The sequence below is a fragment of the Oryza glaberrima genome, chromosome 10, assembly GCF_000147395.1.
Source record: "Oryza glaberrima chromosome 10, OglaRS2, whole genome shotgun sequence".
In the NCBI taxonomy this organism is placed as follows: Eukaryota; Viridiplantae; Streptophyta; class Magnoliopsida; order Poales; family Poaceae; genus Oryza; species Oryza glaberrima.
In genome coordinates this window covers 143,808-152,184 of record NC_068335.1, presented here as the reverse complement: position 1 = coordinate 152,184, position 8,377 = coordinate 143,808, and the positions used below count along the sequence as shown (strand labels likewise).

At 39.9% G+C, this 8,377-nt stretch overlaps 1 long non-coding RNA gene across 2 annotated transcripts; it reads right to left on the bottom strand.

Moving 5' to 3' along the window:
- Nucleotides 1-4,286: 4,286 nt before the first annotated feature.
- Nucleotides 4,287-7,808, bottom strand: LOC127753149 (uncharacterized). 2 transcript variants are annotated; one of them, XR_008012490.1, is made up of 6 exons: nt 7,476-7,808; nt 7,091-7,383; nt 6,780-6,970; nt 5,753-5,896; nt 4,456-4,515; nt 4,287-4,351 (listed from the first exon to the last, which is right to left on the bottom strand). It is a non-coding gene; the product is annotated as an uncharacterized LOC127753149 (long non-coding RNA). The 2 variants fall into 2 exon arrangements; XR_008012489.1 differs by having other exon boundaries at nt 6,780-7,383.
- Between the last annotated feature and the right edge of the window lie 569 nt (nt 7,809-8,377).

Below are 8,377 nucleotides of genomic sequence, written 5' to 3'. Positions count from 1 at the left end.
GTTGTTTTGCACCAGTTTATTTAGATGCATTCGCTTTTTTTCCCTTAAGGTATGGGTAAGCTTCCATTGTCTTTTTTTTTCATTAGTTGCCTAGATTAAATGTGGTCTTTTAGGGTTTTGTCTATGAAGTGCCAATATAATCTACTATCATACTCCTTTTTGAAAGCATAAAGGTGCTATACTCTATATCGATTAGTGTGTAATTAGGTATTATATAAAGTTTTTTTAAGTTCTCGTGGGTGTAACATAAAATCTATATCTTAATGCATAACAAAATTTTACTTATTGCTTTATAAGGATCCGCGGCAACGCGCGGGGTATCATCTATATAGTTAGTCCCTACTAAGTGCAATTAGTGTTAATTCTCTCTTCCTACAGCTTGCCACGTCACCTCTAAAATGCTGACCGTTGGATAGGTATCACAATTGAAATTCCCATCGTCGGATTGCTTTATAAAATAGACTTGGCAGTACTCTTCTATATGAAACGTATCTAGGTCTTTATTTGCTCTCCAATTGCTGCAATTACTAGAGCCACAACCGTTTCACCAACAATTATGGCACATTCAACTTTAAATATACCTTCATGCATGTAAGTGCATTGTACAGTCCATCCGGGATTTGTATTCTCTCCATTACGCTGCCGTTTCTTTCCATTAATCTTCCTCTGAAATTATTTCTGACATTTAAATGTATTTACTTCACCTCAAGCACACCATATAATTAAACTCAAGCCAGTTGCTAGATTCTATAGTTTGCCTTCTATTCTCAGTTAACTTCACAGCCATGCATCCCTGAGAATAGATTGTTTGTATTGGCCAGCTTCAGTTGATTTCCTTTTGTCTCCAACCATTTTTTTTTACTGTAGACGACTGAGGTCCATGCTGTGGCCAGCCAGCCTAAGTTTCCCAGTTAGGGAATAGGGATGCCAATTGCCATTAACAGGTCAGCTGGCTTTGGAGAAAATTTATTTTCTGTGCAATGGAGTTATTCATGATTCGTCGATTGTTCTGTAGGAAATTATACGTTTGAATGATAATTGCAAGACGGTTGAAGGAGCCAACCATTTCGGCCTTAAAATCCCATCCTTCAACAAGAGCAATTTTAGCACTTACTCATCTACATTAGTTTTTAATTAAATTTATATTTAATGTAATAGCTTAAATTTATTATCATAGTATATATTTCACCCGGGATTGGGATACATGGCACCCATAACTATATATACACACTTTCATGGTTTTCATATGAGGCTTATGTTATTATATTTTATTTTTTGCGACCATATCCATAGTGCATTTCACACTTGATGTTTATCTGTTTATGTGGGTTTGTTGTTTATCTCTTAAAAGCTTCTTTAGTTGATGCCATTTACTGATTTTGATATATAGAAAATTGAAAAGCTAACACCCTAAATCATAATTCAGATCTTTAACTACAAATTGGGTTTTGCTTTGTTCTTTTCTGTAGCGGAATTTTTTTAAAGTCCTTTTCATACGAATGCAGCTATTCTGCAGCAACGCGCGGTAGCATCTAGTTAATTAGACCGTACGGTGTCTTTTAGGGGAAAAAAAATCCTCAGGTGAATGCGCAATTAACTAATTAATATTAAAACGAAAATTTAGAATTATGAAAGCAGTTTGAGAGGATACATAAATTAATCAAGAGCGATACATACATACATATATATATATATATATATATATATATATGTGTGTGTGTGTGTGTGCGCGTAGATATATAGGAGACATGCTACAATATAGGAATAAATAAATAGATAGATATGTACTCCCTCCGTCCCAAAAAAAGGCAAACCCTGGGGTTTCGTGTCCAATTTTGACTGTCCGTCTTATATGAAATTTTTTTATAATTCGTATTTTCATTGTTGTTAGATGATAAAACATGATTAATATTTTATACGTGACTTATCTTTTTAATTTTTTTCATATTTTTTTCAAATAAGACGAACGGTCAAACGTTGGACACGAAAACCAGAGTTTGTCTTTTTTTTTTTGGACGGAGGGAGTATGGCGTTCGCTCCAGGAAGCTACCATATACGTCCGATAGATAGATAGATAGATAGGACATATATACAGGGAAATTAGTGTTGGTCGTCTTGGGCGGCCCAGGCCATGCACTCCTGATGCATCTGCCCCAGCGTCGTGACGCTGCTGCCAATATTATTGTTGTTGCTGCTCATGTGTTGTTGTTGAGACGGACGATTATTATGCTGCGCTGCCACATTAGCATTAGCATTGTTGGCGACAGGAGGAGGTGCGCCGGTGAGCTGCTGGACGACGGTGCGGAAGTGGGTGGGGTGGACCACGTACACTTCGCCGTCTGAGGCTGGCTCCCGCCGTCTCCAGTGCGGCCTCGCCGCCGCCGCCGACTGCTGCTTCTCCATGGCCGCGCCGCGCCTCGCCTCTAACTAATTAATTAACCTAGCTAGAGGAAGGAGTATATATGTAATGCTAGCTTGCTTGGAGTGCGGATCGATGCTGGCAATTGGCCCTGTGTTGGGATATGTTGGGAAGCTAGCCCCGGGCGCTATTTATAAGCAACCGGCATGACGGTGTGGCATACTGTATACTAGTAGTGGCATCATTCGCCTGGGTTCGATCTATCCATCACGTCATCATTGCATCATCTTTATCTTCAGATTTCACTTGTGTGCTGTAGCTAGGGCTGTGTTTAGTTTCTTCCAAAGTTGAAAGTTTGGGTTGAAATTGGTACCATGTGACTGAAAAGTTGTGTGTATATGACAGGTTGATGTGATGGAAAAAGTTAAAAGTTTGGATCCAAACACAGCCTAGGTGTCGTCAACAAACAACTAGTAATACTCCCTCCGTCCCAAAATATAGCAAGTTTTGGTTGAATTTGGATGGGACGTATCCAAGTACTACGAATATTGACATGCCTCATGTCTATATTCGTAGTACTAGGATACATCCCATCTATCCAAGCAAAAGTTGTTATATTTTGGGACGGAGGGAGTACCTTTTATGGACAGTTAGGCCCTGTTTAGGCCATGTTTAGATAAATAGGGTATCGCATGGGGTACATTCAAGCACTAATAAAAAAACTAATTACAGAATCCGTCAGCAAATCGCGAGACGAATTTATCAAGCCTAATTAATCCGTTCTTAGCAAATGTTTAATATAGCACTACATTGTCAAATCATAGAGCAATTAGGCCTATAAGGTTTATCTCACAAATTAGTCACAATCTATGCAATTAGTTATTACCGCCGTCCCAAAATAAGTGCAGCCGTGGATATCTGTGCCCAACGTTTGACCGTCCGTCTTATTTAAAAAATTTATGAAAAATTTAAAAATATTTAGTCACACATAAATTACTATTCATGTTTTATCATCTAATAGCAATAAAAATACTAATCATAAAATTTTTTCAAATAAGACGAACGGTCAAACGTTGAACATGAATAGTGCAAAACTACACTTATTTTGGGACAGAGGGAGTATTGTTTAGCCTATATTTAATACTCCATGCAGGTGTTCAAACGTTCGATGTGACATGGTGAAAAGTTTTTGTTTGGAAACTAAACAGTGTCTTGCTCTTTTAGAGCCTCATGACACTACACCACGACCTAAATCCGCTGTCTCAGAATCTGTCGGCAAAGCACCCATGTGCCAGCAAATTATCTGTCAGTAAAGGTTTTCCCGACAGATAAGGTCTGTCAGGACAAGTGCTGCCGGGAAAAGTCTTTTCCGACAGATACTTTTTTACCAACAGATTGACAGACAGTACTACAAAAGAATTGGCGACTGATACTTTTTACCGACGGATGGCCCTTTACCGGCAGTTAATGGAATGCCGACAGATCAGTTATTAGCAAAAATCACTTTTGCCGGCAAATATTCTGTCAGTGTGCCTTGCATGGGGTAAAAAAAAAAGAATTAGATTCATGGAAGAATCCTAATGGCCAACACCAAATGGTCAATAGTTCCCACAAAACGCATACTCACCAGTAGTGGATGCACTATTTACATTTAATTGAAAACACCATGTACACAGAATAATTATACAATCCATCTCCAAATCTAACTATACAATCTACCTACTGTCACAAAGAGACAACAAATCTAGAATAGCCAAGGAGCATTTCCTTTCTACAGAAACACAGAAGGCACTCAAACATTTGTAACCGTCTTGGTAAGTTGGTAGTTCAACACAAAGCAGATCTGCAATGTTTTCAAATTAATCATCAGAAAGATAATATCAAACGAAGCAGTATATAAGAAAAAAAATTCTCAACAAAACCAAAGGCGTGCCTGATCAAAAGCTGGAAAGGTATAATCTGCAAACTGGATTGAGCAATAGCTTTGTTACCCTGCATAAGAAGAATATTGGAAAAAAACTAGATTTTATTTGCTGGTTATATGTAATATGCCCAAAAATGGTAGTTGTCGAATAAAAAAATAATAAGAAACGTACAGTTCAGTTTTGTCGCTTGCTCACCATTGCTGCTAGACCAACAGCAAATCCAGCCATTCCCTGTTAAGAAGAGTTAAGTAAAGTGAGGATGAATCGATGAGATAACAAAACTAGTGTCAAATGAGCTGGAATTCTGAAAATTAGTTTAGGTGTAAGGATCACACATTTTTCTTGAATGTCTATTAGCTTCTGAAATGCACAAGAACCAGAAATGCAACATTCCTTGTTTAATCCCAGGGACCAAAAATTAGCATCGTCGATTTAACCTACAGGGCCAAAAGAATCCTGCACCATTGTCCTACATATCTGAACTCTGAATTCCAACATGCAGTTGTGAAAACCACATCACCCAGCTTCCCTAACAATACCAAACCTTGGAGCATCAATCACACAGCTATGGGGAGCAAGAAATGAACAGACTGTAACTGAAGAACTGAACCACAAGAACTATCCATTCTGATTTTTCTAAATGAACTGAATAGAGAGCAGCTGGTCCATTGGCCTAGTGAATATACGACCACAAATGATGGGCTGGTTAAAACAACATGCATCAAACTCTAAGCACTCAGCTACCAACTCCAAATCAAATCAAACCAAATTGCTGCCCAATTTTTTCCTCTGGCACTTAGATAAAATAAAAGGAATGACGTGGAATGTATACAGCACTATGCAGTTGAAATACCTATGCAGTTCATAACAGAGCACAGCTGCATTGAAACAGATTCAGACTAGAATTGAACACATGGAGAAATCTCAGAATTTTAATTATCAATGTTAAGTTATTTCTAGTTATATGTACAGTACTAGATAACCTTCGACAAAATCTTGCTTTCTACCTTTAGTCTTTTATCCAACTATACTATAGAGCAACATCAAGAGAAAACAATTATACTCCAATAAATAAAATTGCCAGCCATTCTTGAGAAGACTGCATTTACATAAACTTGTGTGTTTAACAGAGAACGTGGCTGAAATCATGCCATTCATGTCCCCTATTATTGCATCCTTTAATTACAGTTGCTATGTCATTGCATTATAATTATAAATGCATTTATCAGTGTCATACATCAATAAATTTCTCTAAGTTCAATCAAAAGGTATTTGTAACTTCTAAGTTCATTACTAAGGTTACCTTTTACATTCAGATTAGACATGCGTTTTGAAAACAATAACTTGTACCAAAAATAGCATAAAGAATCGATTAGCCCACTATCAACACTGATAAAAAAGAAGCCACAAGAGATGATTCCAGACTACAGACTTTCCAGATCTGAGTTAATGAATGTATACACCTCACCTCATTGACTATGGAGCCCATCCATCCTCTTCCAGCCTGTCGTGCAAGCCTGCAAGGAGTACGTGGACGAGGATGCCGGGACATGCAAGGAATGCTACGAGAAGGTGAACGAAACGGAGGAGGAGCAGATCGATGACCTCCAATCTGCTCACAATCAGCATATTTTTGTATGAATTGAATAAATTTAATTTATTCAATTTAGAATATATATAGGACATATATATTCAGTACTGCAAAAAAATGAATTTATTCGATTCACAATCAGCCCCATCTAATCCCCAACCCCTCCTCTTTTCTAGTTTTCTTCTCCGGTGTTAGGCTGTTAGCTAAAATTACGTACATGCTTAATAAACATTGGCTCTTGTCCTACAAAAACCCTAGAATTGAAGGAACAAACAAACTTCTATGTAGCTAACCTCCAGGACAGCACTTCCATACCCAGCATCTTAAGCATCAAAATTTAAGCACACACAAATCCGAATTACTGTCAACAAGAAACAGTGCTATTGTTTAACAGCAAGAACCAAGGTTGGGAAAATGTGTGTCTGCATTAGCTCCCAACAAACAAGTATCTAGCACAAGTCCCTGGATTTCATTGTAGGAAAATATATCATCTAGGACTCCCTGATAAAGTAGTTTCACTGGCCCCTTACTGTGGATTAACATTTGGCATTACCTCATTCAAAATTGTTCATGTTTCCTGATATTTTATCAGCTAACAGCTTGATCACTATGTGGATTTTAGTTTCGAGCACGACGACCCAACATATTCAAAATAAGTGATTTCAGATGCTCTGGTAAGTGCCTGAATTGCATGTGATAAATCCCCCGCGCTTCATCGCCTACCTTTGGCATCAATGACTCAATTCACAGATTCACTACGTTTTGATTATGCCCGTCTTACTTTGCTGCAGTATAATGCAGCTCTGGCTTCCTCGAGGCCACAACAACAGCCTACTGTTGAGCAATAGCAATTCTACCAAAACTATGGGTACAGCAGATAAGGTATAAGTTTTCAAGAACTCACCTGCGCCGGCCACGACTCTCCTCTTGAAAGCGGTCACCGCTGACCTCCCGGCGCCGCATCTCCGGGAGCGGCGCGTCGTCGGGGTCGCTTACATACTCCTCCTCCTCCTCCTCCTCCTCCTCCTTGTCATCATCCCCGGTCCCCGCCGTCTCCACCTCCATCTCCTCCGGCGTCAGCGGCACCACCGGGGGCTTGCCGGCGGCGTGGAAGGAAGGCCAGCAAGATTAAAATAAGATTAAGTCACTAGAAAATCCTTGGAGATGTACTACTACTGCGAAACCAAAAATCGGAGCTGAAAGTTAAGATCAAACCAATAAGCACTCTCCCATGTCAGTCATAAGGCTTCACAAGTGAAATGTGAGCCTTCAAGCAACTGCCTGCATGCTTCGGATCCAAAATGCAGAAGCATTTATCCCCTGTTGCATAAGTACTCACTTCGTACTTGGATTCATCAGTGGCATAATCTTGCCCCAATTGTTTTGCACATTGAAATGGTACACGTAGTTGCTCAATTAGAGGTAATCCGAGAGGCAAATGTGGATTTTACTCATACACAAACACGCTGATCGCGCAGCGAACCACCAAATTCCCCAGCGGGCGGAACCTGAAGCAACACCACCACCGCAAAATCAACCACTACCCGTACCGGCAACACCTTGGAAGCCATGAACCTAGGGTTTGGAGTTGGGGATTTACCTCATAGAGGCTCTTGCTCTCTACGGCAGCCGACGCGGGCTCCTCCTCCTCCTGCTCCTCCTCACCACTGCCGTCGCCGTCGCGGGAAACCCTAGCCTTCCTCTTGCGGCCCATCTGGTGGAAGCGGTAGTGGAGGCGGCATGCGGTGGTGGATTTGGCGGAGAAGTGGCGGCGCACGGTGGTGGATTTGGCGGAGAAGTGGCGGTGCGCCGCGGCGGAGAAGGAGGAGAAGGAGGCCGCGCGCCGCGGCGATGGATTTGGCGGAGAAGTGGCGGCGCGCGGTGGAAAGCGGACGAAGTGGCACAGCGCCTAGGGTTTTTTTTTGCGTGGATTTTCTTTTCGGCGTGATATTTTTTGGCGTGGATTTCTTTTTTTCAGCCGAGCAATCACCTCGCTAACTCGCTCTATCCGAACCGTGGGATCAAGATCGGACGGAAGAAACATTGCTGACAGATGGAATATCGTTAAGTTTTCCTGACATATAATTGGTTTCTACTCTTAATATCGCTGACAGTTATTTTGACCCAATAAATATTTGGAATTGCTGACATATAACATGTCTTATTACATAGTATTGCCGACATATAATTTGCCAAAAGCCTTTACCAACAAATAGTCTATCAATAATTGTTTATCTTTACCGACAGATGTCTGTTGGTAATCTAGTGTCATGGTGTAGTGTCACCAGTTGACCTAATAAATCAAAACGAATGCTAAAATTTAAAAAAATTTTCCAACTTAATTTGATGTTGATTTTAAAATAGTTTCAACATAATTCCTTTTTAGCGTTTGTTTTTTAAGTCATTATGAACAAATATATTAAAGTTTTACCAATAAATTAATTTTTACTTCCTAATAAGCCGTTTTAGCTTATTAGGAAATATGGGTAACCGATGAGATTC